At 32.9% G+C, this 23,257-nt stretch overlaps 15 non-coding genes across 15 annotated transcripts; all 15 read right to left on the bottom strand.

The window, feature by feature from the left end:
• Window positions 1–404: 404 nt before the first annotated feature.
• TRNAL-AAG (transfer RNA leucine (anticodon AAG)) lies at window positions 405–486 on the bottom strand. The gene has a single exon. It is a non-coding gene; the product is annotated as a tRNA-Leu (tRNA).
• A 1,402-nt stretch (window positions 487–1,888) lies between these two features.
• Window positions 1,889–1,970, bottom strand: TRNAL-AAG (transfer RNA leucine (anticodon AAG)). Its single transcript has one exon. It is a non-coding gene; the product is annotated as a tRNA-Leu (tRNA).
• Window positions 1,971–3,311: 1,341 nt separating this feature from the next.
• Window positions 3,312–3,393, bottom strand: TRNAL-AAG (transfer RNA leucine (anticodon AAG)). Its single transcript has one exon. It is a non-coding gene; the product is annotated as a tRNA-Leu (tRNA).
• Window positions 3,394–5,528: 2,135 nt separating this feature from the next.
• Window positions 5,529–5,610, bottom strand: TRNAL-AAG (transfer RNA leucine (anticodon AAG)). Its single transcript has one exon. It is a non-coding gene; the product is annotated as a tRNA-Leu (tRNA).
• Window positions 5,611–6,786: 1,176 nt separating this feature from the next.
• On the bottom strand, window positions 6,787–6,868 carry TRNAL-AAG (transfer RNA leucine (anticodon AAG)). Its single transcript has one exon. It is a non-coding gene; the product is annotated as a tRNA-Leu (tRNA).
• A 1,402-nt stretch (window positions 6,869–8,270) lies between these two features.
• On the bottom strand, window positions 8,271–8,352 carry TRNAL-AAG (transfer RNA leucine (anticodon AAG)). Its single transcript has one exon. It is a non-coding gene; the product is annotated as a tRNA-Leu (tRNA).
• Window positions 8,353–9,754: 1,402 nt separating this feature from the next.
• TRNAL-AAG (transfer RNA leucine (anticodon AAG)) lies at window positions 9,755–9,836 on the bottom strand. Its single transcript has one exon. It is a non-coding gene; the product is annotated as a tRNA-Leu (tRNA).
• A 1,342-nt stretch (window positions 9,837–11,178) lies between these two features.
• On the bottom strand, window positions 11,179–11,260 carry TRNAL-AAG (transfer RNA leucine (anticodon AAG)). The gene has a single exon. It is a non-coding gene; the product is annotated as a tRNA-Leu (tRNA).
• Window positions 11,261–12,662: 1,402 nt separating this feature from the next.
• TRNAL-AAG (transfer RNA leucine (anticodon AAG)) lies at window positions 12,663–12,744 on the bottom strand. The gene has a single exon. It is a non-coding gene; the product is annotated as a tRNA-Leu (tRNA).
• Window positions 12,745–14,141: 1,397 nt separating this feature from the next.
• TRNAL-AAG (transfer RNA leucine (anticodon AAG)) lies at window positions 14,142–14,223 on the bottom strand. Its single transcript has one exon. It is a non-coding gene; the product is annotated as a tRNA-Leu (tRNA).
• A 1,342-nt stretch (window positions 14,224–15,565) lies between these two features.
• On the bottom strand, window positions 15,566–15,647 carry TRNAL-AAG (transfer RNA leucine (anticodon AAG)). The gene has a single exon. It is a non-coding gene; the product is annotated as a tRNA-Leu (tRNA).
• Window positions 15,648–16,989: 1,342 nt separating this feature from the next.
• TRNAL-AAG (transfer RNA leucine (anticodon AAG)) lies at window positions 16,990–17,071 on the bottom strand. Its single transcript has one exon. It is a non-coding gene; the product is annotated as a tRNA-Leu (tRNA).
• A 2,135-nt stretch (window positions 17,072–19,206) lies between these two features.
• TRNAL-AAG (transfer RNA leucine (anticodon AAG)) lies at window positions 19,207–19,288 on the bottom strand. Its single transcript has one exon. It is a non-coding gene; the product is annotated as a tRNA-Leu (tRNA).
• A 1,176-nt stretch (window positions 19,289–20,464) lies between these two features.
• TRNAL-AAG (transfer RNA leucine (anticodon AAG)) lies at window positions 20,465–20,546 on the bottom strand. Its single transcript has one exon. It is a non-coding gene; the product is annotated as a tRNA-Leu (tRNA).
• A 1,342-nt stretch (window positions 20,547–21,888) lies between these two features.
• TRNAL-AAG (transfer RNA leucine (anticodon AAG)) lies at window positions 21,889–21,970 on the bottom strand. The gene has a single exon. It is a non-coding gene; the product is annotated as a tRNA-Leu (tRNA).
• Between the last annotated feature and the right edge of the window lie 1,287 nt (window positions 21,971–23,257).

Raw genomic sequence — 23,257 nt, forward strand, 5'->3', positions numbered from 1 at the left:
TGATAGGAAAGTTAGAGAAATCGGAATATAAATCCATCAATTTATACCAATGAGTCAAATTGCCAACATTTCCATCTCTAATTGTATGATAAGACCACTCAGTAATTAAATATTAGTTATGATATTACTTTTAATTACTTCATGCCAACTTAATTTTGGCTCATCTTGACTGTTAGCAGATAACATTTTTAAAACATTTGGGAAGTCTCTTGTAACAATGATGAACTGTTGAGTAGCTAGAGGAATCTTCCACCAACAAATTTCAGCTGGGTAATATCCTTTCTAATGGAAAAAAAGAATCAGTTTGACATCAATAACTGGCCTACTTTTTGTATAATAAATATGGCAGCAGAGGAATTTGAACCCACACCTCCGAAGAAACTGGAGTCTTTGTATAATAAATATGGCAGCAGTGGGATTTGAACCCACACCTCCGAAGAGCCTGGAGCCTTAATCCAGCGCCTTAGACCACTTGGCCATGCTACCACATGTGCATATTATTAGGATAGCTCACAGATCTAGAACATCAAAATTAAAGGGTTTTTTGTTTTAAAGTATTAATTGAAAAGATGTCAGCAAAGGTTAAAAGAAAGTTCATTATTAAACATAAAATCGATGAGAAATTCATATTTTTTATTGAATTGCATTTTGTTTATTTTCATTGAAATAATAAAAAGAAATTGAGATGCATGAAGTAGTAAAATATTAGTTCTGATAGGGCACATAATTAGTTCATGCAAAAGTAAAATTTGAATATCTTTACTGTTAGCAGATATCATTATTTTAAAGGTTTGAGAAGACTGTTGCAACTATGATGAACTGTTTAGAACTCGGTGACTAATGCAGGATACTATCACCATCCTTTTTCAGTTGGTTAATATCTGATCAATTATGAATTGATGATAAATTGTTTTGAACTACTGCATGTGACAGCTTAAGGTGTGCTTCCACCAACCAAATGTAGCTTCTTTTATACCTTATCTACTTTAGGAAACAACTTTGATATAAGTCACTGGATCTTCTCCTTTTCAGTTAGTTAATATCTGATCAATCATCAGTTGATGATAAATTGTTTTAAACTACTGCATGTGACAGCTTAAGGTGTGCTTCCACCAACCAAATTTTGCTTCTTTTATAACTTATCTACTTTAGGAAACCACTTTGGTATATATCACTGGATCTTCTCCTTGGAGAATAAATATGGCAGCAGTGGGAATTGATTCCAGTGGCTTGAATAGCTCTGTCATCCTACAACCTGCTGTACACTTTAAAATATTTTAGCTCTCATATCTGGAATGTCATTCAAACTTTACCCAAAGTCAGGAAAAGCTGAGATAAAATGCAAAAGAAGCCAGGTACATTTAACAAGTAATGATTATATTTGACTTCAAATTTCCTTCATTTAGCGCAACTGATGTATCCAAACAACTTTGAAGTATTATTCAAATGCCTAAAATAGACAGCTGTGAGATTAAAATCCAAAGTTATAGGAAAGTTAGAGAAATCGGAATATAAATCCATCAATTTATACCAATGAGTCAAATTGCCAACATTTCCATCTCTAATTGTATGATAAGACCACTCAGTAATTAAATATTAGTTATGATATTACTTTTAATTACTTCATGCCAACTTAATTTTGGCTCATCTTGACTGTTAGCAGATAACATTTTTAAAACATTTGGGAAGTCTCTTGTAACAATGATGAACTGTTGAGTAGCTAGAGGAATCTTCCACCAACAAATTTCAGCTGGGTAATATCCTTTCTAATGGAAAAAAAGAATCAGTTTGACATCAATAACTGGCCTACTTTTTGTATAATAAATATGGCAGCAGAGGAATTTGAACCCACGCCTCCGAAGAGACTGGAGTCTTTGTATAATAAATATGGCAGCAGAGGGATTTGAACCCACGCCTCCAAAGAGACTGGAGCCTTAATCCAGCGCCTTAGACCACTTGGCCATGCTACCACATGTGCATATCATTAGGATAGCTCACAGATCTAGAACATCAAAATTAAAGGGTTTTTTGTTTTAAAGTATTAATTGAAAAGATGTCAGCAAAGGTAAAAGAAAGTTCATTATTAAACATAAAATCGATGAGAAATTCATATTTTTTATTGAATTGCATTTTGTTTATTTTCATTGAAATAATAAAAAGAAATTGAGATGCATGAAGTAGTAAAATATTAGTTCTGATAGGGCACATAATTAGTTCATGCAAAAGTAAAATTTGAATATCTTTACTGTTAGCAGATATCATTATTTTAAAGGTTTGAGAAGACTGTTGCAACTATGATGAACTGTTTAGAACTCGGTGACTAATGCAGGATACTATCACCATCCTTTTTCAGTTGGTTAATATCTGATCAATCATGAATTGATGATAAATTGTTTTGAACTACTGCATGTGACAGCTTAAGGTGTGCTTCCACCAACCAAATGTAGCTTCTTTCATACCTTATATACTTTAGGAAACCACTTTGATATAAGTCACTGGATCTTCTCCTTTTCAGTTGGTTAATATCTGATCAATCATCAGTTGATGATAAATTGTTTTAAACTACTGCATGTGACAGCTTAAGGTGTGCTTCCACCAACCAAATTTAGCTTCTTTTATACCTTATCTACTTTAGGAAACCACTTTGATATATATCACTGGATCTTCTCCTTGGAGAATAAATATGGCAGCAGTGGGATTTGATTCCAGCAGCTTGCATAGCTCTGTCATCCTACAACCTGCTGTACACTTTAAAATATTTTAGCTCTCATATCTGGAATGTCATTCAAAACTTTACCCAAAGTCAGGAAAAGCTGAGATAAAATGCAAAAGAAGCCAGGTACATTTAACAAGTAATGATTATATTTGACTTCAAATTTCCTTCATTTAGCGCAACTGATGTATCCAAACAACTTTGAAGTATTATTCAAATGCCTAAAATAGACAGCTGTGAGATTAAAATTTAGAGTGATAGAAAAGTTAGAGAAATCGGAATATAATTCCATCAATTTATACCAATGAGTCACGTTGCCATCATTTCCATCTCTAATTGTATGATAAGACAACTCAGTAATTAAATATTAGTTATGATATTACTTCTAATTACTTCATGCCAACTTAATTTTGGCTCATCTTGACTGTTAGCAGATAACATTTTTAAAACATTTGGGAAGTCTCTTGTAACAATGATGAACTGTTGAGTAGCTAGAGGAATCTTTCACCAACAAATTTCAGCTGGGTAATATCCTATCTAATGGAAAAAAAGAATCACTTTGACATCAATAACTGGCCTACTCTTTGTATAATAAATATGGCAGCAGTGGGATTTGAACCCACGCCTCCGAAGAGACTGGAGCCTTAATCCAGTGCCTTAGACCACTCTGCCATGCTACCACATGTGCATATCATTAGGATAGCTCACAGATCTAGAACATAAAAATTAAAGGGTTTTTTGTTTTAAAGTATTAATTGAAAAGATGTCAGCAAAAGTTTAAAGAAAGTTCATTATTAAACATAAAATCGATGAGAAATTCATATTTTTTATTGAATTGCATTTTGTTTATTTTCATTGAAATAACAAAAGAAATTGAGATGCATGAAGTAGTAAAATATTAGTTCTGATAGGGCACATAATTACTTCATGCAAAATTAAAATTTGAATATCTTTACTGTTAGCAGATATCATTTTTTTTAAAGGTTTGAGAAGACTGTTACAACTATGATGAACTGTTTAGAACTCGGTGACTAATGCAGGATACTATCACCATCCTTTTTCAGTTGGTTAATATCTGATCAATCATGAATTGATGATAAATTGTTTTGAACTACTGCATGTGACAGCTTAAGGTGTGCTTCCACCAACCAAATGTAGCTTCTTTCATACCTTATATACTTTAGGAAACCACTTTGATATAAGTCACTGGATCTTCTCCTTTTCAGTTGGTTAATATCTGATCAATCATCAGTTGATGATAAATTGTTTTAAACTACTGCATGTGACAGCTTAAGGTGTGCTTCCACCAACCAAATTTAGCTTCTTTTTTACCTTATCTACTTTAGGAAACCACTTTGGTATATATCACTGGATCTTCTCCTTGGAGAATAAATATGGCAGCAGTGGGATTTGATTCCAGTGGCTTGAATAGCTCTGTCATCCTACAACCTGCTGTACACTTTAAAATATTTTAGCTCTCATATCTGGAATGTCATTCAAAACTTTACCCAAAGTCAGGAAAAGCTGAGATAAAATGCAAAAGAAGCCAGGTACATTTAACAAGTAATGATTATATTTGACTTCAAATTTCCTTCATTTAGCGCAACTGATGTATCCAAACAACTTTGAAGTATTATTCAAATGCCTAAAACAGACAGCTGTGAGATTAAAATCCAAAGTGATAGGAAAGTTAGAGAAATCAGAATATAAATCCATCAATTTATACCACATAATTACTTCATGCAAAATTAAAATTTGAATATCTTTACTGTTAGCAGATATCATTATTTTAAAGGTTTGAGAAGACTGTTGCAACTATGATGAACTGTTTAGAACTCGGTGACTAATGCAGGATACTATCACCATCCTTTTTCAGTTGGTTAATATCTGATCAATCATGAATTGATGATAAATTGTTTTGAACTACTGCATGTGACAGCTTAAGGTGTGCTTCCACCAACCAAATGTAGCTTCTTTTATACCTTATCTACTTTAGGAAGCCACTTTGATATAAGTCACTGGATCTTCTCCTTTTCAGTTGGTTAATATCTGATCAATCATCAGTTGATGATAAATTGTTTTAAATTACTGCATGTGACAGCTTAAGGTGTGCTTCCACCAACCAAATTTAGCTTCTTTTATACCTTATCTACTTTAGGAAACCACTTTGATATATATCACTGGATCTTATCCTTGGAGAATAAATATGGCAGCAGTGGGATTTGATTCCAACGGCTTGAATAGCTCTGTCATCCTACAACCTGCTGTACACTTCAAAATATTTTAGCTCTCATATCTGGAATGTCATTCAAAACTTTACCCAAAGTCAGGAAAAGCTGAGATAAAATGCAAAAGAAGCCAGGTACATTTAACAAGTAATGATTATATTTGACTTCAAATTTCCTTCATTTAGCGCAACTGATGTATCCAAACAACTTTGAAGTATTATTCAAATGCCTAAAATAGACAGCTGTGAGATTAAAATCCAGAGTGATAGAAAAGTTAGAGAAATCGGAATATAAATCCATCAATTTATACCAATGAGTCACGTTGCCAACATTTCCATCTCTAATTGTATGATAAGACAACTCAGTAATTAAATATTAGTTATGAAATTACTTCTAATTACTTCATGCCAACTTAATTTTGGCTCTTCTTGACTGTTAGCAGATAACATTTTTAAAACATTTGGGAAGTCTCTTGTAACAATGATGAACTGTTGAGTAGCTAGAGGAATCTTTCACCAACAAATTTCAGCTCGAAAAAAAGAATCAGTTTGACATCAATAACTGGCCTACTCTTTGTATAATAAATATGGCAGCAGAGGGATTTGAACCCACGCCTCCAAAGAGACTGGAGCCTTAATCCAGCGCCTTAGACCGCTCGGCCATGCTACCACATGTGCTTATCATTAGGATAGCTCACAGATCTAGAACAAAATTAAAGGGTTTTTTGTATTAAAGTATTAATTGAAAAGATGGCAGCAAAGGTTAAAAGAAAGTTCATTATTAAACATAAAATCGATGAGAAATTCATATTTTTTATTGAATGGCATTTTGTTTATTTTCATTGAAATAACAAAAGAAATTGAGATGCATGATGTAGTAAAATATTAGTTCTGATAGGGCACATAATTAATTCATGCAAAATTAAAATTTGAATATCTTTACTGTTAGCAGATATCATTATTTTAAAGGTTTGAGAAGACTGTTGCAACTATGATGAACGGTTTAGAACTCGGTGACTAATGCAGGATACTATCACCATCCTTTTTCAGTTGGTTAATATCTGATCAATCATGAATTGATGATAAATTGTTTTGAACTACTGCATGTGACAGCTTAAGGTGTGCTTCCACCAACCAAATGTAGCTTCTTTTATACCTTATCTACTTTAGGAAACCACTTTGATATATATCACTGGATCTTCTCCTTGGAGAATAAATATGGCAGCAGTGGGATTTGATTCCAACAGCTTGAATAGCTCTGTCATCCTACAACCTGCTGTACACTTTAAAATATTTTAGCTCTCATATCTGGAATGTCATTCAAAACTTTACCCAAAGTCAGGAAAAGCTGAGATAAAATGCAAAAGAAGCCAGGTACATTTAACAAGTAATGATTATATTTGACTTCAAATTTCCTTCATTTAGCGCAACTGATGTATCCAAACAACTTTGAAGTATTATTCAAATGCATAAAATAGACAGCTGTGAGATTAAAATCCAGAGTGATAGAAAAGTTAGAGAAATCGGAATATAAATCCATCAATTTATACCAATGAGTCACGTTACCAACATTTCCATCTCTAATTGTATGATAAGACAACTCAGTAATTAAATATTAGTTATGATATTACTTCTAATTACTTCATGCCAACTTAATTTTGGCTCATCTTGACTGTTAGCAGATAACATTTTTAAAACATTTGGGAAGTCTCTTGTAACAATGATGAACAGTTGAGTAGCTAGAGGAATCTTACACCAACAAATTTCAGCTGGGTAATATCCTTTCTAATGGAAAAAAAGAATCAGTTTGACATCATTAACTGGCCTACTCTTTCTATAATAAATATGGCAGCAGAGGGATTTGAACCCACGCCTCCGAAGAGACTGGAGCCTTAATCCAGCGCCTTAGACCGCTCGGCCATGCTACCACATGTGCATATCATTAGGATAGCTCACAGATCTAGAACATCAAAATTAAAGGGTTTTCTGTTTTAAAGTATTAATTGAAAAGATGTCAGCAATGGTTAAAAGAAAGTTTATTATTAAACATAAAATCGATGAGAAATTCATATTTTTTATTGAATTGCATTTTGTTTATTTTCATTGAAATAATAAAAAGAAATTGAGATGCATGAAGTAGTAAAATATTAGTTCTGATAGGGCACATAATTAGTTCATGCAAAAGTAAAATTTGAATATCTTTACTGTTAGCAGATATCATTATTTTAAAGGTTTGAGAAGACTGTTGCAACTATGATGAACTGTTTAGAACTCGGTGACTAATGCAGGATACTATCACCATCCTTTTTCAGTTGGTTAATATCTGATCAATCATGAATTGATGATAAATTGTTTTGAACTACTGCATGTGACAGCTTAAGGTGTGCTTCCACCAACCAAATGTAGCTTCTTTCATAGCTTATATACTTTAGGAAACCACTTTGATATAAGTCACTGGATCTTCTCCTTTTCAGTTGGTTAATATCTGATCAATCATCAGTTGATGATAAATTGTTTTAAACTACTGCATGTGACAGCTTAAGGTGTGCTTCCACCAACCAAATTTTGCTTCTTTTATAACTTATCTACTTTAGGAAACCACTTTGGTATATATCACTGGATCTTCTCCTTGGAGAATAAATATGGCAGCAGTGGGAATTGATTCCAGTGGCTTGAATAGCTCTGTCATCCTACAACCTGCTGTACACTTTAAAATATTTTAGCTCTCATATCTGGAATGTCATTCAAACTTTACCCAAAGTCAGGAAAAGCTGAGATAAAATGCAAAAGAAGCCAGGTACATTTAACAAGTAATGATTATATTTGACTTCAAATTTCCTTCATTTAGCGCAACTGATGTATCCAAACAACTTTGAAGTATTATTCAAATGCCTAAAATAGACAGCTGTGAGATTAAAATCCAAAGTGATAGGAAAGTTAGAGAAATCAGAATATAAATCCATCAATTTATACCAATGAGTCAAATTGCCAACATTTCCATCTCTAATTGTATGATAAGACCACTCAGTAATTAAATATTAGTTATGATATTACTTTTAATTACTTCATGCCAACTTAATTTTGGCTCATCTTGACTGTTAGCAGATAACATTTTTAAAACATTTGGGAAGTCTCTTGTAACAATGATGAACTGTTGAGTAGCTAGAGGAATCTTCCACCAACAAATTTCAGCTGGGTAATATCCTTTCTAATGGAAAAAAAGAATCAGTTTGACATCAATAACTGGCCTACTTTTTGTATAATAAATATGGCAGCAGAGGAATTTGAACCCACGCCTCCGAAGAGACTGGAGTCTTTGTATAATAAATATGGCAGCAGTGGGATTTGAACCCACACCTCCGAAGAGCCTGGAGCCTTAATCCAGCGCCTTAGACCACTTGGCCATGCTACCACATGTGCATATCATTAGGATAGCTCACAGATCTAGAACATCAAAATTAAAAGGTTTTATGTTTTAAAGTATTAATTGAAAAGATGTCAGCAATGGTTAAAAGAAAGTTTATTATTAAACATAAAATCGATGAGAAATTCATATTTTTTATTGAATTGCATTTTGTTTATTTTCATTGAAATAATAAAAAGAAATTGAGATGCATGAAGTAGTAAAATATTAGTTCTGATAGGGCACATAATTAGTTCATGCAAAAGTAAAATTTGAATATCTTTACTGTTAGCAGATATCATTATTTTAAAGGTTTGAGAAGACTGTTGCAACTATGATGAACTGTTTAGAACTCGGTGACTAATGCAGGATACTATCACCATCCTTTTTCAGTTGGTTAATATCTGATCAATCATGAATTGATGATAAATTGTTTTGAACTACTGCATGTGACAGCTTAAGGTGTGCTTCCACCAACCAAATGTAGCTTCTTTCATAGCTTATATACTTTAGGAAACCACTTTGATATAAGTCACTGGATCTTCTCCTTTTCAGTTGGTTAATATCTGATCAATCATCAGTTGATGATAAATTGTTTTAAACTACTGCATGTGACAGCTTAAGGTGTGCTTCCACCAACCAAATTTTGCTTCTTTTATAACTTATCTACTTTAGGAAACCACTTTGGTATATATCACTGGATCTTCTCCTTGGAGAATAAATATGGCAGCAGTGGGAATTGATTCCAGTGGCTTGAATAGCTCTGTCATCCTACAACCTGCTGTACACTTTAAAATATTTTAGCTCTCATATCTGGAATGTCATTCAAACTTTACCCAAAGTCAGGAAAAGCTGAGATAAAATGCAAAAGAAGCCAGGTACATTTAACAAGTAATGATTATATTTGACTTCAAATTTCCTTCATTTAGCGCAACTGATGTATCCAAACAACTTTGAAGTATTATTCAAATGCCTAAAATAGACAGCTGTGAGATTAAAATCCAAAGTGATAGGAAAGTTAGAGAAATCGGAATATAAATCCATCAATTTATACCAATGAGTCAAATTGCCAACATTTCCATCTCTAATTGTATGATAAGACCACTCAGTAATTAAATATTAGTTATGATATTACTTTTAATTACTTCATGCCAACTTAATTTTGGCTCATCTTGACTGTTAGCAGATAACATTTTTAAAACATTTGGGAAGTCTCTTGTAACAATGATGAACTGTTGAGTAGCTAGAGGAATCTTCCACCAACAAATTTCAGCTGGGTAATATCCTTTCTAATGGAAAAAAAGAATCAGTTTGACATCAATAACTGGCCTACTTTTTGTATAATAAATATGGCAGCAGAGGAATTTGAACCCACGCCTCCGAAGAGACTGGAGTCTTTGTATAATAAATATGGCAGCAGTGGGATTTGAACCCACACCTCCGAAGAGCCTGGAGCCTTAATCCAGTGCCTTAGACCACTTGGCCATGCTACCACATGTGCATATTATTAGGATAGCTCACAGATCTAGAACATCAAAATTAAAGGGTTTTTTGTTTTAAAGTATTAATTGAAAAGATGTCAGCAAAGGTTAAAAGAAAGTTCATTATTAAACATAAAATCGATGAGAAATTCATATTTTTTATTGAATTGCATTTTGTTTATTTTCATTGAAATAATAAAAAGAAATTGAGATGCATGAAGTAGTAAAATATTAGTTCTGATAGGGCACATAATTAGTTCATGCAAAAGTAAAATTTGAATATCTTTACTGTTAGCAGATATCATTATTTTAAAGGTTTGAGAAGACTGTTGCAACTATGATGAACTGTTTAGAACTCGGTGACTAATGCAGGATACTATCACCATCCTTTTTCAGTTGGTTAATATCTGATCAATCATGAATTGATGATAAATTGTTTTGAACTACTGCATGTGACACCTTAAGGTGTGCTTCCACCAACCAAATGTAGCTTTTTTCATACCTTATATACTTTAGGAAACCACTTTGATATAAGTCACTGGATCTTCTCCTTTTCAGTTGGTTAATATCTGATCAATCATCAGTTGATGATAAATTGTTTTAAACTACTGCATGTGACAGCTTAAGGTGTGCTTCCACCAACCAAATTTAGCTTCTTTTATACCTTATCTAGTTTAGGAAACCACTTTGGTATATATCACTGGATCTTCTCCTTGGAGAATAAATATGGCAGCAGTGGGATTTGATTCCAGTGGCTTGAATAGCTCTGTCATCCTACAACCTGCTGTACACTTTAAAATATTTTAGCTCTCATATCTGGAATGTCATTCAAAACTTTACCCAAAGTCAGGAAAAGCTGAGATAAAATGCAAAAGAAGCCAGGTACATTTAACAAGTAATGATTATATTTGACTTCAAATTTCCTTCATTTAGCGCAACTGATGAATCCAAACAACTTTGAAGTATTATTCAAATGCCTAAAATAGACAGCTGTGAGATTAAAATCCAGAGTGATAGGAAAGTTAGAGAAATCGGAATATAAATCCATCAATTTATACCAATGAGTCACGTTGCCAACATTTCCATCTCTAATTGTATGATAAGACAACTCAGTAATTAAATATTAGTTATGATATTACTTCTAATTACTTCATGCCAACTTAATTTTGGCTCATCTTGACTGTTAGCAGATAACATTTTTAAAACATTTGGGAAGTCTCTTGTAACAATGATGAACTGTTGAGTAGCTAGAGGAATCTTCCACCAACAAATTTCAGCTGGGTAATATCCTTTCTAATGAAAAAAAAGAATCAGTTTGACATCAATAACTGGCCTACTCTTTGTATAATAAATATGGCAGCAGAGGGATTTGAACCCACGCCTCCAAAGAGACTGGAGCCTTAATCCAGCGCCTTAGACCACTTGGCCATGCTACCACATGTGCATATCATTAGGATAGCTCACAGATCTAGAACATCAAAATTAAAGGGTTTTTTGTTTTAAAGTATTAATTGAAAAGATGTCAGCAAAGGTTAAAAGAAAGTTCATTATTAAACATAAAATCGATGAGAAATTCATATTTTTTATTGAATTGCATTTTGTTTATTTTCATTGAAATAATAAAAAGAAATTGAGATGCATGAAGTAGTAAAATATTAGTTCTGATAGGGCACATAATTAGTTCATGCAAAAGTAAAATTTGAATATCTTTACTGTTAGCAGATATCATTATTTTAAAGGTTTGAGAAGACTGTTGCAACTATGATGAACTGTTTAGAACTCGGTGACTAATGCAGGATACTATCACCATCCTTTTTCAGTTGGTTAATATCTGATCAATCATGAATTGATGATAAATTGTTTTGAACTACTGCATGTGACAGCTTAAGGTGTGCTTCCACCAACCAAATGTAGCTTCTTTCATACCTTATCTACTTTAGGAAACAACTTTGATATAAGTCACTGGATCTTCTCCTTTTCAGTTAGTTAATATCTGATCAATCATCAGTTGATGATAAATTGTTTTAAACTACTGCATGTGACAGCTTAAGGTGTGCTTCCACCAACCAAATTTTGCTTCTTTTATAGCTTATCTACTTTAGGAAACCACTTTGGTATATATCACTGGATCTTCTCCTTGGAGAATAAATATGGCAGCAGTGGGAATTGATTCCAGTGGCTTGAATAGCTCTGTCATCCTACAACCTGCTGTACACTTTAAAATATTTTAGCTCTCATATCTGGAATGTCATTCAAACTTTACCCAAAGTCAGGAAAAGCTGAGATAAAATGCAAAAGAAGCCAGGTACATTTAACAAGTAATGATTATATTTGACTTCAAATTTCCTTCATTTAGCGCAACTGATGTATCCAAACAACTTTGAAGTATTATTCAAATGCCTAAAATAGACAGCTGTGAGATTAAAATCCAAAGTGATAGGAAAGTTAGAGAAATCGGAATATAAATCCATCAATTTATACCAATGAGTCAAATTGCCAACATTTCCATCTCTAATTGTATGATAAGACCACTCAGTAATTAAATATTAGTTATGATATTACTTTTAATTACTTCATGCCAACTTAATTTTGGCTCATCTTGACTGTTAGCAGATAACATTTTTAAAACATTTGGGAAGTCTCTTGTAACAATGATGAACTGTTGAGTAGCTAGAGGAATCTTCCACCAACAAATTTCAGCTGGGTAATATCCTTTCTAATGGAAAAAAAGAATCAGTTTGACATCAATAACTGGCCTACTTTTTGTATAATAAATATGGCAGCAGAGGAATTTGAACCCACGCCTCCGAAGAAACTGGAGTCTTTGTATAATAAATATGGCAGCAGTGGGATTTGAACCCACACCTCCGAAGAGCCTGGAGCCTTAATCCAGCGCCTTAGACCACTTGGCCATGCTACCACATGTGCATATTATTAGGATAGCTCACAGATCTAGAACATCAAAATTAAAGGGTTTTTTGTTTTAAAGTATTAATTGAAAAGATGTCAGCAAAGGTTAAAAGAAAGTTCATTATTAAACATAAAATCGATGAGAAATTCATATTTTTTATTGAATTGCATTTTGTTTATTTTCATTGAAATAATAAAAAGAAATTGAGATGCATGAAGTAGTAAAATATTAGTTCTGATAGGGCACATAATTAGTTCATGCAAAAGTAAAATTTGAATATCTTTACTGTTAGCAGATATCATTATTTTAAAGGTTTGAGAAGACTGTTGCAACTATGATGAACTGTTTAGAACTCGGTGACTAATGCAGGATACTATCACCATCCTTTTTCAGTTGGTTAATATCTGATCAATTATGAATTGATGATAAATTGTTTTGAACTACTGCATGTGACAGCTTAAGGTGTGCTTCCACCAACCAAATGTAGCTTCTTTTATACCTTATCTACTTTAGGAAACAACTTTGATATAAGTCACTGGATCTTCTCCTTTTCAGTTAGTTAATATCTGATCAATCATCAGTTGATGATAAATTGTTTTAAACTACTGCATGTGACAGCTTAAGGTGTGCTTCCACCAACCAAATTTTGCTTCTTTTATAACTTATCTACTTTAGGAAACCACTTTGGTATATATCACTGGATCTTCTCCTTGGAGAATAAATATGGCAGCAGTGGGAATTGATTCCAGTGGCTTGAATAGCTCTGTCATCCTACAACCTGCTGTACACTTTAAAATATTTTAGCTCTCATATCTGGAATGTCATTCAAACTTTACCCAAAGTCAGGAAAAGCTGAGATAAAATGCAAAAGAAGCCAGGTACATTTAACAAGTAATGATTATATTTGACTTCAAATTTCCTTCATTTAGCGCAACTGATGTATCCAAACAACTTTGAAGTATTATTCAAATGCCTAAAATAGACAGCTGTGAGATTAAAATCCAAAGTTATAGGAAAGTTAGAGAAATCGGAATATAAATCCATCAATTTATACCAATGAGTCAAATTGCCAACATTTCCATCTCTAATTGTATGATAAGACCACTCAGTAATTAAATATTAGTTATGATATTACTTTTAATTACTTCATGCCAACTTAATTTTGGCTCATCTTGACTGTTAGCAGATAACATTTTTAAAACATTTGGGAAGTCTCTTGTAACAATGATGAACTGTTGAGTAGCTAGAGGAATCTTCCACCAACAAATTTCAGCTGGGTAATATCCTTTCTAATGGAAAAAAAGAATCAGTTTGACATCAATAACTGGCCTACTTTTTGTATAATAAATATGGCAGCAGAGGAATTTGAACCCACGCCTCCGAAGAGAGTCTTTGTATAATAAATATGGCAGCAGTGGGATTTGAACCCACACCTCCGAAGAGCCTGGAGCCTTAATCCAGCGCCTTAGACCACTTGGCCATGCTACCACATGTGCATATTATTAGGATAGCTCACAGATCTAGAACATCAAAATTAAAGGGTTTTTTGTTTTAAAGTATTAATTGAAAAGATGTCAGCAAAGGTTAAAAGAAAGTTCATTATTAAACATAAAATCGATGAGAAATTCATATTTTTTATTGAATTGCATTTTGTTTATTTTCATTGAAATAATAAAAAGAAATTGAGATGCATGAAGTAGTAAAATATTAGTTCTGATAGGGCACATAATTAGTTCATGCAAAAGTAAAATTTGAATATCTTTACTGTTAGCAGATATCATTATTTTAAAGGTTTGAGAAGACTGTTGCAACTATGATGAACTGTTTAGAACTCGGTGACTAATGCAGGATACTATCACCATCCTTTTTCAGTTGGTTAATATCTGATCAATCATGAATTGATGATAAATTGTTTTGAACTACTGCATGTGACAGCTTAAGGTGTGCTTCCACCAACCAAATGTAGCTTCTTTCATACCTTATATACTTTAGGAAACCACTTTGATATAAGTCACTGGATCTTCTCCTTTTCAGTTGGTTAATATCTGATCAATCATCAGTTGATGATAAATTGTTTTAAACTACTGCATGTGACAGCTTAAGGTGTGCTTCCACCAACCAAATTTAGCTTCTTTTATACCTTATCTAGTTTAGGAAACCACTTTGGTATATATCACTGGATCTTCTCCTTGGAGAATAAATATGGCAGCAGTGGGATTTGATTCCAGTGGCTTGAATAGCTCTGTCATCCTACAACCTGCTGTACACTTTAAAATATTTTAGCTCTCATATCTGGAATGTCATTCAAAACTTTACCCAAAGTCAGGAAAAGCTGAGATAAAATGCAAAAGAAGCCAGGTACATTTAACAAGTAATGATTATATTTGACTTCAAATTTCCTTCATTTAGCGCAACTGATGAATCCAAACAACTTTGAAGTATTATTCAAATGCCTAAAATAGACAGCTGTGAGATTAAAATCCAGAGTGATAGGAAAGTTAGAGAAATCGGAATATAAATCCATCAATTTATACCAATGAGTCACGTTGCCAACATTTCCATCTCTAATTGTATGATAAGACAACTCAGTAATTAAATATTAGTTATGATATTACTTCTAATTACTTCATGCCAACTTAATTTTGGCTCATCTTGACTGTTAGCAGATAACATTTTTAAAACATTTGGGAAGTCTCTTGTAACAATGATGAACAGTTGAGTAGCTAGAGGAATCTTACACCAACAAATTTCAGCTGGGTAATATCCTTTCTAATGGAAAAAAAGAATCAGTTTGACATCAATAACTGGCCTACTCTTTGTATAATAAATATGGCAGCAGAGGGATTTGAACCCACGCCTCCAAAGAGACTGGAGCCTTAATCCAGTGCCTTAGACCACTTGGCCATGCTACCACATGTGCATATCATTAGGATAGCTCACAGATCTAGAACATCAAAATTAAAGGGTTTTTTGTTTTAAAGTATTAATTGAAAAGATGTCAGCAAAGGTTAAAAGAAAGTTCATTATTAAACATAAAATCGATGAGAAATTCATATTTTTTATTGAATTGCATTTTGTTTATTTTCATTGAAATAATAAAAAGAAATTGAGATGCATGAAGTAGTAAAATATTAGTTCTGATAGGGCACATAATTAGTTCATGCAAAAGTAAAATTTGAATATCTTTACTGTTAGCAGATATCATTATTTTAAAGGTTTGAGAAGACTGTTGCAACTATGATGAACTGTTTAGAACTCGGTGACTAATGCAGGATACTATCACCATCCTTTTTCAGTTGGTTAATATCTGATCAATCATGAATTGATGATAAATTGTTTTGAACTACTGCATGTGACAGCTTAAGGTGTGCTTCCACCAACCAAATGTAGCTTCTTTCATACCTTATATACTTTAGGAAACCACTTTGATATAAGTCACTGGATCTTCTCCTTTTCAGTTGGTTAATATCTGATCAATCATCAGTTGATGATAAATTGTTTTAAACTACTGCATGTGACAGCTTAAGGTGTGCTTCCACCAACCAAATTTAGCTTCTTTTATACCTTATCTACTTTAGGAAACCACTTTGATATATATCACTGGATCTTCTCCTTGGAGAATAAATATGGCAGCAGTGGGATTTGAATCCAGCAGCTTGCATAGCTCTGTCATCCTACAACCTGCTGTACACTTTAAAATATTTTAGCTCTCATATCTGGAATGTCATTCAAAACTTTACCCAAAGTCAGGAAAAGCTGAGATAAAATGCAAAAGAAGCCAGGTACATTTAACAAGTAATGATTATATTTGACTTCAAATTTCCTTCATTTAGCGCAACTGATGTATCCAAACAACTTTGAAGTATTATTCAAATGCCTATAATAGACAGCTGTGAGATTAAAATTTAGAGTGATAGAAAAGTTAGAGAAATCGGAATATAATTCCATCAATTTATACCAATGAGTCACGTTGCCATCATTTCCATCTCTAATTGTATGATAAGACAACTCAGTAATTAAATATTAGTTATGATATTACTTCTAATTACTTCATGCCAACTTAATTTTGGCTCATCTTGACTGTTAGCAGATAACATTTTTAAAACATTTGGGAAGTCTCTTGTAACAATGATGAACTGTTGAGTAGCTAGAGGAATCTTTCACCAACAAATTTCAGCTGGGTAATATCCTATCTAATGGAAAAAAAGAATCACTTTGACATCAATAACTGGCCTACTCTTTGTATAATAAATATGGCAGCAGTGGGATTTGAACCCACGCCTCCGAAGAGACTGGAGCCTTAATCCAGTGCCTTAGACCACTCGGCCATGCTACCACATGTGCATATCATTAGGATAGCTCACAGATCTAGAACATAAAAATTAAAGGGTTTTTTGTTTTAAAGTATTAATTGAAAAGATGTCAGCAAAAGTTTAAAGAAAGTTCATTATTAAACATAAAATCGATGAGAAATTCATATTTTTTATTGAATTGCATTTTGTTTATTTTCATTGAAATAACAAAAGAAATTGAGATGCATGAAGTAGTAAAATATTAGTTCTGATAGGGCACATAATTACTTCATGCAAAATTAAAATTTGAATATCTTTACTGTTAGCAGATATCATTTTTTTTAAAGGTTTGAGAAGACTGTTACAACTATGATGAACTGTTTAGAACTCGGTGACTAATGCAGGATACTATCACCATCCTTTTTCAGTTGGTTAATATCTGATCAATCATGAATTGATGATAAATTGTTTTGAACTACTGCATGTGACAGCTTAAGGTGTGCTTCCACCAACCAAATGTAGCTTCTTTCATACCTTATATACTTTAGGAAACCACTTTGATATAAGTCACTGGATCTTCTCCTTTTCAGTTGGTTAATATCTGATCAATCATCAGTTGATGATAAATTGTTTTAAACTACTGCATGTGACAGCTTAAGGTGTGCTTCCACCAACCAAATTTAGCTTCTTTTTTACCTTATCTACTTTAGGAAACCACTTTGGTATATATCACTGGATCTTCTCCTTGGAGAATAAATATGGCAGCAGTGGGATTTGATTCCAGTGGCTTGAATAGCTCTGTCATCCTACAACCTGCTGTACACTTTAAAATATTTTAGCTCTCATATCTGGAATGTCATTCAAAACTTTACCCAAAGTCAGGAAAAGCTGAGATAAAATGCAAAAGAAGCCAGGTACATTTAACAAGTAATGATTATATTTGACTTCAAATTTCCTTCATTTAGCGCAACTGATGTATCCAAACAACTTTGAAGTATTATTCAAATGCCTAAAACAGACAGCTGTGAGATTAAAATCCAAAGTGATAGTAAAGTTAGAGAAATCAGAATATAAATCCATCAATTTATACCACATAATTACTTCATGCAAAATTAAAATTTGAATATCTTTACTGTTAGCAGATATCATTATTTTCAAGGTTTGAGAAGACTGTTGCAACTATGATGAACTGTTTAGAACTCGGTGACTAATGCAGGATACTATCACCATCCTTTTTCAGTTGGTTAATATCTGATCAATCATGAATTGATGATAAATTGTTTTGAACTACTGCATGTGACAGCTTAAGGTGTGCTTCCACCAACCAAATGTAGCTTCTTTTATACCTTATCTACTTTAGGAAGCCACTTTGATATAAGTCACTGGATCTTCTCCTTTTCAGTTGGTTAATATCTGATCAATCATCAGTTGATGATAAATTGTTTTAAATTACTGCATGTGACAGCTTAAGGTGTGCTTCCACCAACCAAATTTAGCTTCTTTTATACCTTATCTACTTTAGGAAACCACTTTGATATATATCACTGGATCTTATCCTTGGAGAATAAATATGGCAGCAGTGGGATTTGATTCCAACGGCTTGAATAGCTCTGTCATCCTACAACCTGCTGTACACTTCAAAATATTTTAGCTCTCATATCTGGAATGTCATTCAAAACTTTACCCAAAGTCAGGAAAAGCTGAGATAAAATGCAAAAGAAGCCAGGTACATTTAACAAGTAATGATTATATTTGACTTCAAATTTCCTTCATTTAGCGCAACTGATGTATCCAAACAACTTTGAAGTATTATTCAAATGCCTAAAATAGACAGCTGTGAGATTAAAATCCAGAGTGATAGAAAAGTTAGAGAAATCGGAATATAAATCCATCAATTTATACCAATGAGGCACGTTGCCAACATTTCCATCTCTAATTGTATGATAAGACAACTCAGTAATTAAATATTAGTTATGAAATTACTTCTAATTACTTCATGCCAACTTAATTTTGGCTCTTCTTGACTGTTAGCAGATAACATTTTTAAAACATTTGGGAAGTCTCTTGTAACAATGATGAACTGTTGAGTAGCTAGAGGAATCTTTCACCAACAAATTTCAGCTCGAAAAAAAGAATCAGTTTGACATCAATAACTGGCCTACTCTTTGTATAATAAATATGGCAGCAGAGGGATTTGAACCCACGCCTCCAAAGAGACTGGAGCCTTAATCCAGCGCCTTAGACCGCTCGGCCATGCTACCACATGTGCTTATCATTAGGATAGCTCACAGATCTAGAACAAAATTAAAGGGTTTTTTGTATTAAAGTATTAATTGAAAAGATGGCAGCAAAGGTTAAAAGAAAGTTCATTATTAAACATAAAATCGATGAGAAATTCATATTTTTTATTGAATGGCATTTTGTTTATTTTCATTGAAATAACAAAAGAAATTGAGATGCATGATGTAGTAAAATATTAGTTCTGATAGGGCACATAATTAATTCATGCAAAATTAAAATTTGAATATCTTTACTGTTAGCAGATATCATTATTTTAAAGGTTTGAGAAGACTGTTGCAACTATGATGAACGGTTTAGAACTCGGTGACTAATGCAGGATACTATCACCATCCTTTTTCAGTTGGTTAATATCTGATCAATCATGAATTGATGATAAATTGTTTTGAACTACTGCATGTGACAGCTTAAGGTGTGCTTCCACCAACCAAATGTAGCTTCTTTTATACCTTATCTACTTTAGGAAACCACTTTGATATATATCACTGGATCTTCTCCTTGGAGAATAAATATGGCAGCAGTGGGATTTGATTCCAACAGCTTGAATAGCTCTGTCATCCTACAACCTGCTGTACACTTTAAAATATTTTAGCTCTCATATCTGGAATGTCATTCAAAACTTTACCCAAAGTCAGGAAAAGCTGAGATAAAATGCAAAAGAAGCCAGGTACATTTAACAAGTAATGATTATATTTGACTTCAAATTTCCTTCATTTAGCGCAACTGATGTATCCAAACAACTTTGAAGTATTATTCAAATGCCTAAAATAGACAGCTGTGAGATTAAAATCCAGAGTGATAGAAAAGTTAGAGAAATCGGAATATAAATCCATCAATTTATACCAATGAGTCACGTTGCCAACATTTCCATCTCTAATTGTATGATAAGACAACTCAGTAATTAAATATTAGTTATGATATTACTTCTAATTACTTCATGCCAACTTAATTTTGGCTCATTTTGACTGTTAGCAGATAACATTTTTAAAACATTTGGGAAGTCTCTTGTAACAATGATGAACTGTTGAGTAGCTAGAGGAATCTTCCACCAACAAATTTCAGCTGGGTAATATCCTTTCTAATGAAAAAAAAGAATCAGTTTGACATCAATAACTGGCCTACTCTTTGTATAATAAATATGGCAGCAGAGGGATTTGAACCCACGCCTCCGAAGAGACTGGAGCCTTAATCCAGCGCCTTAGACCACTCAGCCATGCTACCACATGTGTTTATCGTTAGGATAGCTCACAGATCTAGAACATCAAAATTAAAGGTTTTTTGGTTTTAAAGTATTAATTGAAAAGATGTCAGCAAAGGTTAAAAGAAAGTTCATTATTAAACATAAAATCGATGAGAAATTCATATTTTTTATTGAATTGCATTTTGTTTATTTTCATTGAAATAACAAAAGAAATTGAGATGCATGAAGTAGTAAATTAATAGTTCTGATAGGGCACATAATTAATTCATGCAAAATTAAAATTTGAATATCTTTACTGTTAGCAGATATCATTATTTTAAAGGTTTGAGAAGACTGTTGCAACTATGATGAACGGTTTAGAACTCGGTGACTAATGCAGGATACTATCACCATCCTTTTTCAGTTGGTTAATATCTGATCAATTATGAATTGATGATAAATTGTTTTGAACTACTGCATGTGACAGCTTAAGGTGTGCTTCCACCAACCAAATGTAGCTTCTTTTATACCTTATCTACTTTAGGAAACAACTTTGATATAAGTCACTGGATCTTCTCCTTTTCAGTTAGTTAATATCTGATCAATCATCAGTTGATGATAAATTGTTTTAAACTACCTGCATGTGACAGCTTAAGGTGTGCTTCCACCAACCAAATTTAGCTTATTTTATACCTTATCTACTTTAGGAAACCACTTTGATATATATCACTGGATCTTCTCCTTGGAGAATAAATATGGCAGCAGTGGGATTTGATTCCAACGGCTTGAATAGCTCTGTCATCCTACAACCTGCTGTACACTTTAAAATATTTTAGCTCTCATATCTGGAATGTCATTCAAAACTTTACCCAAAGTCAGGAAAAGCTGAGATAAAATGCAAAAGAAGCCAGGTACATTTAACAAGTAATGATTATATTTGACTTCAAATTTCCTTCATTTAGCGCAACTGATGTATCCAAACAACTTTGAAGTATTATTCAAATGCCTAAAATAGACAGCTGTGAGATTAAAATCCAGAGTGATAGAAAAGTTAGAGAAATCGGAATATAAATCCATCAATTTATACCAATGAGTCACGTTGCCAACATTTCCATCTCTAATTGTATGATAAGACAACTCAGTAATTAAATATTAGTTATGATATTACTTCTAATTACTTCATGCCAACTTAATTTTGGCTCATCTTGACTGTTAGCAGATAACATTTTTAAAACATTTGGGAAGTCTCTTGTAACAATGATGAACTGTTGAGTAGCTAGAGGAATCTTTCATCAACAAATTTCAGCTGGGTAATATCCTATCTAATGCAAAAAAAAAATCACATTGACATCAATAACTGGCCTACTCTTTGTATAATAAATATGGCAGCAGTGGGATTTGAACCCACGCCTCCGAAGAGACTGGAGCCTTAATCCAGTGCCTTAGACCACTCGGCCATGCTACCACATGTGCATATCATTAGGATAGCTCACAGATCTAGAACATAAAAATTAAAGGGTTTTTTGTTTTAAAGTATTAATTGAAAAGATGTCAGCAAAAGTTTAAAGAAAGTTCATTATTAAACATAAAATCGATGAGAAATTCATATTTTTTATTGAATTGCATTTTGTTTATTTTCATTGAAATAACAAAAGAAATTGAGATGCATGAAGTAGTAAAATATTAGTTCTGATAGGGCACATAATTACTTCATGCAAAATTAAAATTTGAATATCTTTACTGTTAGCAGATATCATTTTTTTTAAAGGTTTGAGAAGATTGTTACAACTATGATGAACTGTTTAGAACTCGGTGACTAATGCAGGATACTATCACCATCCTTTTTCAGTTGGTTAATATCTGATCAATCATGAATTGATGATAAATTGTTTTGAACTACTGCATGTGACAGCTTAAGGTGTGCTTCCACCAACCAAATGTAGCTTCTTTCATACCTTATATACTTTAGGAAACCACTTTGATATAAGTCACTGGATCTTCTCCTTTTCAGTTGGTTAATATCTGATCAATCATCAGTTGATGATAAATTGTTTTAAACTACTGCATGTGACAGCTTAAGGTGTGCTTCCACCAACCAAATTTAGCTTCTTTTTTACCTTATCTACTTTAGGAAACCACTTTGGTATATATCACTGGATCTTCTCCTTGGAGAATAAATATGGCAGCAGTGGGATTTGATTCCAGTGGCTTGAATAGCTCTGTCATCCTACAACCTGCTGTACACTTTAAAATATTTTAGCTCTCATATCTGGAATGTCATTCAAAACTTTACCCAAAGTCAGGAAAAGCTGAGATAAAATGCAAAAGAAGCCAGGTACATTTAACAAGTAATGATTATATTTGACTTCAAATTTCCTTCATTTAGCGCAACTGATGTATCCAAACAACTTTGAAGTATTATTCAAATGCCTAAAACAGACAGCTGTGAGATTAAAATCCAAAGTGATAGGAAAGTTAGAGAAATCAGAATATAAATCCATCAATTTATACCACATAATTACTTCATGCAAAATTAAAATTTGAATATCTTTACTGTTAGCAGATATCATTATTTTAAAGGTTTGAGAAGACTGTTGCAACTATGATGAACTGTTTAGAACTCGGTGACTAATGCAGGATACTATCACCATCCTTTTTCAGTTGGTTAATATCTGATCAATCATGAATTGATGATAAATTGTTTTGAACTACTGCATGTGACAGCTTAAGGTGTGCTTCCACCAACCAAATG

The sequence above is a fragment of the Taudactylus pleione genome, unplaced genomic scaffold (genome assembly GCF_031769625.1).
Source record: "Taudactylus pleione unplaced genomic scaffold, aTauple2 ptg000016l, whole genome shotgun sequence".
Classification (NCBI taxonomy): Eukaryota; Metazoa; Chordata; class Amphibia; order Anura; family Myobatrachidae; genus Taudactylus; species Taudactylus pleione.